This window comes from Pteropus alecto, unplaced genomic scaffold (genome assembly GCF_000325575.1).
Source record: "Pteropus alecto unplaced genomic scaffold, ASM32557v1 scaffold79, whole genome shotgun sequence".
In the NCBI taxonomy this organism is placed as follows: Eukaryota; Metazoa; Chordata; class Mammalia; order Chiroptera; family Pteropodidae; genus Pteropus; species Pteropus alecto.
The window spans coordinates 10656790-10666157 of NW_006494612.1; the positions used below are offsets into that span (position 1 = coordinate 10656790).

Below are 9368 nucleotides of genomic sequence, written 5' to 3' on the forward strand. Positions count from 1 at the left end.
ATCAGTAGTTTGTTATATGGCTATAACTCCTTAATCTCTTCTCCAGCTAGATCACACCATTTACAACAGAACTGAGCTGCTGTGGAGATACTTGAGGGTTGGAAATCAGAATGCAGTCTAATTAGCTGGTCTATGTTAGTTCAGATTTTACATAATAGAAACAGACTGCTAAATGCATGTGACTAACATTGACCCGTGGATAGATCCAATTGTTCTTAAATAGATATCTCCTCTTTGTTGAAGACAAGTATGTCTTGTCACAATTTGTCTGCCTAATTTTAGCTCCAACTAGGGTTTGTTTAGCTACCAAGCTTCAAATCCAGGCCAGAAATAGGCAGAAGAGTGATGGTCATGTGTTTAACAAGATCCCAGGCAACGGGCCAATACACATTGGAGCTAGGGTGGAATTTCTTGCCCTGTGAAAATGCAGTGCTAAATCTTCCTCTCCCTCTTCTCTCTTTCTCTACAAGTGGATCTCTTCTGTACAGTGAGCTGAGCTGTCACCTGAAACTAACAAGGAAGATGTGTCTCCGAGAAATCTGAGCTACAGTCAAGACCTACCAGCCTTGACATGCCAACTTGGACCACTATTTCTGGAATGGTTGAAAACTGGATTTTAATATAGTTCACATTGGTATACTATTTTATCAATAACTTCTAAAATTTCATAGAGTACATCTTTAAAGTCCATAGATATCCTCAGCATATAATACATAGTAGTACATTTTTTACCATAGGAAATAAACATTTTATTCTTCCTGTTTCACTCACTCCCATTCATTTGGACATTATTTTTTTTATATATGAAGTATGAACTCTTATATTCATTTCTCTCTTTTCTTTTCCTCTTAATGCATGTTAACTGTGTCCCATTCAGGGGGATATAAGACTTTCACATTGAATTTCCTGATTATAAGTGATAGTTGAAGCATATTTACCGAGAAATTATTTATTAACTTATAAATGTAACTTGTACTTTATAGATACTAAATTTGGCTGTATGTTCATATCTCCCTTACTTTCTGTGGCTTTTGTACTACTTTTCACAGAAATTTTGCCATATGTTAAGTCACCTCCAGAGCAAAAGTAAAAGTAGAATATTTATAAATTAAGTTCTTTTTCTAGGACTGATTTCCTAGAAGATCTAAGAAAGAACATATAAAAACAAAATAGTCACAAGGATCAGAAAAGACAGAGAAGGTCTATAATCTCATTGAGTATAAAACCCTTAGGTCGTTTTCAGGTGTTTTTTTTTTTTTTTAGTAGTTGTGAATTACTTACAGTTGCTAAAATCAAAGACTCAGCATACGTTATACTCAACTACAATATTTTTAGGTGTAATTACTGTTCTGAATGAGCTCTCGTAAAACATTTTATTTTAGAGAAACTCTTAATGCATGTTAACTGTGTCCCATTCAGGGAGACATAAGACCTTCACATTGGATTTAGAAAACCAGACTTGGGTTCCCCTTTGTATGCAAAGGGCATGGGTTTTAAGAATTTTTTTCTTTTCCATACGGGTAGAAATGGATTTGCCATGATACTTCCTTCTCACCTATTTCCCATTTTGATCTGAAACTGAAGATAGGGACATCATACTGTCTATAGACCTAAGCCATCCCCATCTACTTCATATTCAGAAATGAACCTCTGTGACACACGATAATTAACTCAGTGAACCATCCAATTAGACCGATAACTTCATAGATTAGCTAATGTGCTAGTAAAGGGAGAGGATCCAGGGACACATATAATGATCTAAATTTCAATGATAGGAAAAGTTCTTTGTATTACATTAAATATTTTGATTCATTATTATTGACCCAGAGATGAATCCTAAAAGCTTATTTGGAGGTCCTGGGAGGGGAGGATAATTCTCCTATAATTCTTGTTCAAAACACATTCGTTCTTTCTCCGTGAAGGCCATTCTCTCAGAACAAGGAGTCATCTTGTTCTGAGAGAAAAACCTCTTCGGTTCTTTGAATTTACCACATTCTGTCCTCCTCTGGGCCTTTGCACCTGGCATCCTTTCTGTTTTTGATGCTGCACTTCTGCCCTGTTCCCTTTTGTCTGGCTAACTTTTACTAATCCCTCAGTTGTCAGATTCTTTGTCACTACTCCAGGAATAAAGCCATGAGAGGCAAGGGCACTTGCTGTCCAGGTGGAGAAGTCCTGATCAATGCCTCAGCTTAATCATCAGCATCTCTTTAGTATTAATTGTGTTGACTAGTGTCCTCCTCAGTACTCTGTTTTATCATATTTATTAAATTCTTAAAATATGAAAAAGCACAATACTAGGTACGAAGAAATGGTATCGATTGAAGTAGAGTCTTTGCCCTCAAGGAGGTCAGGATCTAGCAAAAGCAAGAGACATACAAACAACTAATAACAGCACAAAATACTAAGGCTATAAACAATGCATGTGCAAAATGCTACAGGAATACAATGTTTTTCTAGGTAAAGTTGAGTATGAAAGAGTGAGTAAGATTTTTGTAGGTTGGGGTAGAAAAGGTTTTGTAAGTAGGATAAACACATAACCAAAAGAATGCCAAGATGGGAAGGACATTGTGGGTTCAAAGGTTGAGAAAAAAAGTTTGCTAGGTGCAATGGTAGAGGGACAAGGCAAGTTCAGCTATATATTTTGTGGAGCCTTGCACAAACCGAAATGCCCTTAGTTCAAGAAGCAAGAGAAAAAGTACAGATAAAGGTACTAAAATATAAAGCTTTTCTTTTAAAAAAGAAAGTAATGGAGTAATAGTGATATATGACTAACATATGCTTATAAATTGCAAAGATAATTATATTTTCAATGTCATGGTTTTATGTAATACGATCAATAATAATACTTTATTAATGTGATATCTTGGCTTCTGGTTCTTTTTCTTCAAATTCACTTACAAGGAAAAAAATAAGTTATACTTTTAGGAACTTAATTTTCTAACAATATAAAAGCAATGTCAGTGGTTCATAGCTAATATAAGATCACAAAGAACTCGATAATTTTTAATTTTCAGAACACTTTCTGCTGATGCAAATTTTCTAGAATTGTTAAGGATATTTTATAGGCTGTGACATTTCTTATAAATTATTTTATAATATAAATTTTTGCACATATAGTGCTGATGACTACTGCAGAATATTTTTTAAAGATTTTACTTTGCATACAAAAATTTATTTTATTTTTTATGCCTACAGCACCTGGTCTCCCTAGGTGGTCTCCCATCCAAGTACTAAACAGGCCCAACCCCGCTTAGCTTCTGAGCCCAGACAGAATCAGGCTTGTTCAGGGTGGCATAGCTGTAGATATTTAATTGTAAATTTATATAATGATATTCTAATGTTTACACTGAAACTTGTGTGGAAGTTGTATAAGAAACAAAATGTAGCTTCATGATTTACATATAATTCAATATACATGTTTATGCATTCCATCTCTCTGTCTTCAATTTCAATGAAAACTTTGATCTTAAAAATGTTCTTATTTCATTAACCAATGTCACCATAAAATTAATTAATTTTTAAAAAGTCTCCTTATTAATGATTCATATGAATTGTCATATAAAAATGTGATCATCTTTAAAGTCAATTTTTATTTCTAAGCCTGTAGATATTTGCTTTGCAATGTTGCAGTAGTTTTCAAAATCAGAAATTAAAAACTCTTTGAAGAATTCCTTGATATGCTTTATTGCAATATCCGTGTGTATGTTTTTTCGACTTCGTAATTATTTTTCGACAAAGTTTACTGCCTCATCTCCAGAGTTCTTGACCCTGTATTCAGGCTGGAGAGTTTATATTTGTGCAAAAGCACAAGGATAGGTTTCAGGGATGGACAGGAAGCTCACTTCCCAGCACAGTGCAGGCATTGACCCCATGCAATGGTCTTCTCTTCTCCCAGGGCTGCCATTGCCGCCACTGCTGCTGCTTAGGCTTCAACTGCCATCATTGCGACTGCCAATCTGGGCCCGAGTTCTAACTTTGGACGCCCTCTTAGGGACACACAGCACCCAAGACTGTCCCAGGTACATGCATGACAGGAGGCCAGGCCAGCTGTTCAGTCATTTGTTGCAGCAGTGATGAGCCCGCACATGTAGAAACTGCAGCCTGATGTGTCTGTGCTGCTCATGTCCATGCTCTATTGTTACATGTGATATCTGTTGCTTACCAAACACAAGTTCAAAGATAAAATCATTAAGAATTTTAAGAGGTCCACAGCAGAGCATTAAGCCAAGGGTGGGGGAACAAGTTTTAGAGCTTTTTAAATGCCTTTAAAAAGAGCACTAAATATTAGGCACGAAAGATTTTGAAATGGAAAAGTGACATTAAACTGATATTTTAGAAAGATCACTCTGATGTTGAATTAGATAGGAAAACTAGCAGATCAACTAAAAAAATTATATGATCTAGTCAACCACATTTTGAGGGACTGGATTTCGGAGTAGTAACAGACATAAGGAATAACCATGGTATTTTGAGTAATAAATATGGGCTGGGGACATTACAAACATTACTTTTAATCGTCATATAATCCTCTAAGGTGCATGCCATCCCTATTTTGCACCTGAAGCAGCTGAAACCCTTGATGTCTAGTTGCCCAGGGTCACACAGTAAATAGAGCAGAGCCAGCATTAAGCCTTGGGTTCACTCTCCTCTCACTGGGCAACGCTTCTTCTGAGCTCAAGGAGGACACCCCAGAATGTGGTGACAGATATATGTAAAGCTTCAGGGAAAGGAAAGTGTCAAAGATTCTGTTAACATTTCTCCTTATCATATACCTTCCAAAGTCTTCCAAGTTGTCCATATGTATTTCAAAAGATTCTCTGAAATAAAGAGAACCAAGTTCTAAAAGGAGAGATATTTCGGTAGATTCTTTTGATATCATGTGTGCACAGTGCCTAATAAATACATAGTTGGCATTCTATAAATAGTCCCGTCCTTTCTTTACTTCCCTAGTCATAATCTCAAGGCGCTCAAGTTTGATTTGGTTTGGTTTGGTTTTTCCTTTTTTTTTTTTCCATTAAATTGGGACCCCACCTAACTACTGTTACCTAATGCTCCAATGATTGTAAATCTGCCCAAAAGGCCATGGGTAATGTGTGTATTTTTCAAGCTGTGGAGACATTGCACTACTTAGTTCAGGAATAGCTCATGGGAAGGCATGATTACGAGAAATGAAAGAGATGAGAATGTAAATGAGTGAGGCGATTAGCACCCAGGCAGTATCCAATGAATGTCAACAGCCTGTCAGCCACAAGAGAAGAATTTTTAAAGGGCTCCTCTATTACCTTTCACAATGAACATCTCCAGGCTGCACACAGGGAAACAGAGTCACAAGCTCCGTTCTGAAAATCGCTATTCGTTCATCAGTCAACAAAAATGCCTACTAAGATAAAGACCCCATCCTTGATATTTCTTATCCATTTTACCATTAATATCTTGGAAACTGTTTTTTGGAACATATTATAGTTAGTCATATAGGTAAAAACCAAAAGAATGAGACTCATTGCATGATTTCATCAGGACGTGCGCCAGCTCTCCACAACAAATAATATGCGGTTACTATAAGTTTGAGTGAGTCCGAAATTATTTTAGAACAGAAAATTTCATATGACCATTCTGTTTCCCATTGTACCAATCCTTGTGGTTTTATTCCTTAGACATAAATATTGACTACTTTAGCCATTTTCCAAGGTTAAAACAAAGTTCAATTATATATTCAAATCCATACAATAGATATTTATTGGTGAGGAGACACTCACCAATAAATTGCTGAACGATGAATGTGTTGCACACACTGAGAAGCCCCTTTACATACATGTCCTTTTTCACTTCCACAGTGACTGTCATTACCTCCATTTTATAGATGAGAAAACTGAAACTCAGAGAAGTAAAGTAATTGACCACATATCAGCACCAGTACAAAGTGGAGCCAGACTTCGATTTTAGTTATATTTAATTTCAGTGACTGCGATGTGTCAGAGGTCATAGCTTGTATAGGCACACACAATTTACTCCAAGTCACATAAGTAGAACAAAAAGCTAGCACTTCAGTACAAATCTGTCCCAGTCCAAAAATGTGGTCTTACTAAGACAGGTTCAGTGCCATCTATTTATTTGATGACTTCTTATTTTCTTGCAAAGTTAATCACTATGCTACAAATAATATAAACTGAATAAATGTCTGTTTCTTGACGTCTGAGTAAAATTAAAGTCATAGAACATAACTATCGTTTTCATAACCGGTCATCAATGACATCAGCTTTTGTAGTAAAGTGGAAAATCATTGCTTCCTCCACTGATAATCTGGGCAAACTGAGAAATACCATGATTTAGCTTGAGTTAAACAGTTGGCCATAGTTGTGCTCTGTATGCTCTGCTTAGCAACAACCGTCTGGTCTCCCAGTGATGAGAGAGCCCTGGGCGCTGTGTACTGACCCGTGGAATGTGTGGAGCGCTGGGTGTGCAGGGTGCTGGAAGGCAGGAGATTAAAGGAGTGCTGGCAAGCGTGGGCTGGAAGGAGAAGACAGCACTGAAAGACATGTGTGTGCCCTGTTCTTGGAAGAGAGCTGGGCCACACAAAAGTATCTGAAGGACGAAGCAGAGCCAAGGGATACCTGGTTGATCCTTTGAAAGGACTGCAGGTCATGGGAGACATCTAGGTACACACCCTCTATTCACTTCTAACTCCTTCTGTCTCACCAAACCTTGTGGAATCTTTATAAGATCATTTTCTTACATACTAAATCCCATATTTCATTGTGTCATAATTATTCCTGCAGATCTAAGATGACCTTGAAGAGTACCAGAGTCAGCCTGTCCACTGACCTCTCCTCATCAGTCAGGGGCTTCCCTTAGTCACATAGATGCAGTTGACAGCAGCAGGACTCTGGAAGGATCTGAGAGGTGACCATGAGCTGCGGTTGGTGAGTTTCTATTTTAGAAAGGTACTTTCTTCAAATGAGAGCCTGCAAAAGTGACCCACTCTAGCTGAGGCGTGAGCTCCATGAATAAAACAGTAGACATCACCTGCAATCTTATCACCTAAAGAGACAAACACCATTGACGTTTTAGTTATTTCCTTCCTAGCTTTTTTATATACCTAAAAATTTTCTTTTACAAGATTATATAGTGATTATATGTATATTTGTATGAATATGTAAATATACACAGTATGTGGGTATAAATATAGCACATATATGTGCATATGTATGCAAATTTAGCTATAGCTATAGCTATAGATATAGATTGTTGTATTTCTGCCTTTTTTACTTAAGATTATATAATCAATATTTTCTCATGCTAATAAAAAGCCTTTGGAAACGATTTTTTTAAACAGCTGTCATCTTATAAATATTATATAACTAACAAACCTTTTTTCATTGCTAGACATTTGAGTTGTTTCAGGTTTTTATTATCAGAATAATACTGTAATAAATATCTTACGTATAAATTTTTTGGTATATTGATGTTTATTTTCATAAAATAATAACAGGTAACATTTACTAGTTTCTTACTCTGTGCCTGATCCTAAACTAAATGCTTTATGTACATATTATCTCATTTAATCTTCACAAAATCCCATGAAATAGGTTCTCTTACGATCCCCATTTTACAGACAATGAGTGGCATAGAGGAATTAAGTAAGCTGTTTAAGCTCACACAAAAAGAAAACAGTGGAGTCAGGATTCAAACAGACAGCCTTACTCCAGAGACCAAATGAACTCAAAAGTCTGCTGTGACTTCCTACACAATGGAATTACTTGGAATCGAAGGCTATGGAGATGCTATTTATTAATTTGTGTGTTTGCTATAAAAGTAATTCCTGCAAATAGTAGATGAAAAGTCCAAACTGCACATAATGGTATTAAATGAAAAATAAAACTTTCACACCCCACTCCCTAGTCCCGCTCCCTAGAAGTGGCAGGTAAACCCGCCTCCTTCCTCCTTCTTTCTTCAGCCTCTGCCTCTGCCTCTTCCTCTGCCTCTCCCCATTCCACTTCCCCTTCCTCTTGTTCTGCCTCCATGTCTCCTTCTCCTTCTCCTCCTCTTCTTCCTCCCCTTCCTTCCCTTCACCTGCTCCTCTTCGTCCTTCTTCTTTGTTCTTATTTTGATGATTACCAGTATAACTTAATACAGTAGAAGCTTTTGGACCAGTAGTTGATCATCCAACTGAAATAGTCAGTTAACATGGGGAATTATAATAAATGAGATGTATAAATCATTGAAGTGGGCCAAGGTCTTTTTTTTTTATTAAAAACAAAGTTGCCACTTTGTATGCCACGTGGTCTATCATGTATCAACCACAACTGGAATGCCTGGTCTATGATTTCTAGATTTTATTTTTTTTAAATTGGAGGAGCTTAAGCCTCTTACAAAACATCTTTGTGCAGAATCAATCGGGATTGCTTTACATTTTCTTCCAGTCTTTAATATTGCCTTCCCATGCCCAATTCAACGGCAATATTTTTAGTGACTTGCCTTTCACAAATCATTCAACAAAGTATTTTTAAAGCATTCGAATGACTTTTCATTTTAAAAAACCCTCTTATTTCACATTTATATTTTATCAGTTTATTTAGAATTTAGTTAAATTAAGTTACATAATGACATTATGTATTTCATAACATGTTTTTGTGTAATAATTGTATTTGTCTGCTAAGAGTGCCATAACAAAACACCATAGACTGAGTAGTTTAAACAACAGACATTTATTTTTCCACAATTTTGGAGACGAGAAGTCAATGATCAAGGTACTGTCAGGGTTGGTTTCTAGTGAGACCTCTCTTTCTGGCTTGAAGATGGCTGTCTTCTGGCTGTGTCCTCACAAAGCCTCTTCTGTGTGTGCGTGTGTGTGTGTGTGTGTGTGTGTGTAGAGAGAGAGGAGAGAGAGATTGAGATCTCTGCTGGTTCTTCTTCTTCTTACATGAGCATGAGACCCATAGAATTAGGACCCCACTATTATGATGTCATTTAGCCTTAATTATCTTCCTAAAGCTCTAACTTCAAATACAGTTACATTTGGGGTTAGGGCTTTAATATATGAATTTTAGAGGGACACAATTCCCTTCATAACAATAATGTATGTATTCAAACATAGGTGTGGGATTTTTCTCATCTTGTTTGGTCATAAACATGTGGAACAACACAACTGAGTTTTAGTTGAGTTTATAAATCAATTGGTAGGCATTGATGAGTAGGAATGTCTAGAGCGTGGACTACTCACCATCAGTCAGTATGTTAGAGAGGAAATGGAGAGCATTGTTCATGCAATCTAAATGAGGTCACTTAAAGGAATGTCTGCAGTATTATGCTCAGCTCTATATTTTTCAAAGTGTTATCTTTCAAAAGTTTCTAGTGACTCTTATGAACCC

At 36.6% G+C, this 9368-nt stretch overlaps 1 pseudogene; it reads right to left on the reverse strand.

Annotated features, from left to right (window-relative positions):
• Positions 1-3186: 3186 nt before the first annotated feature.
• LOC112474344 lies at positions 3187-3305 on the reverse strand (annotated as a pseudogene).
• Between the last annotated feature and the right edge of the window lie 6063 nt (positions 3306-9368).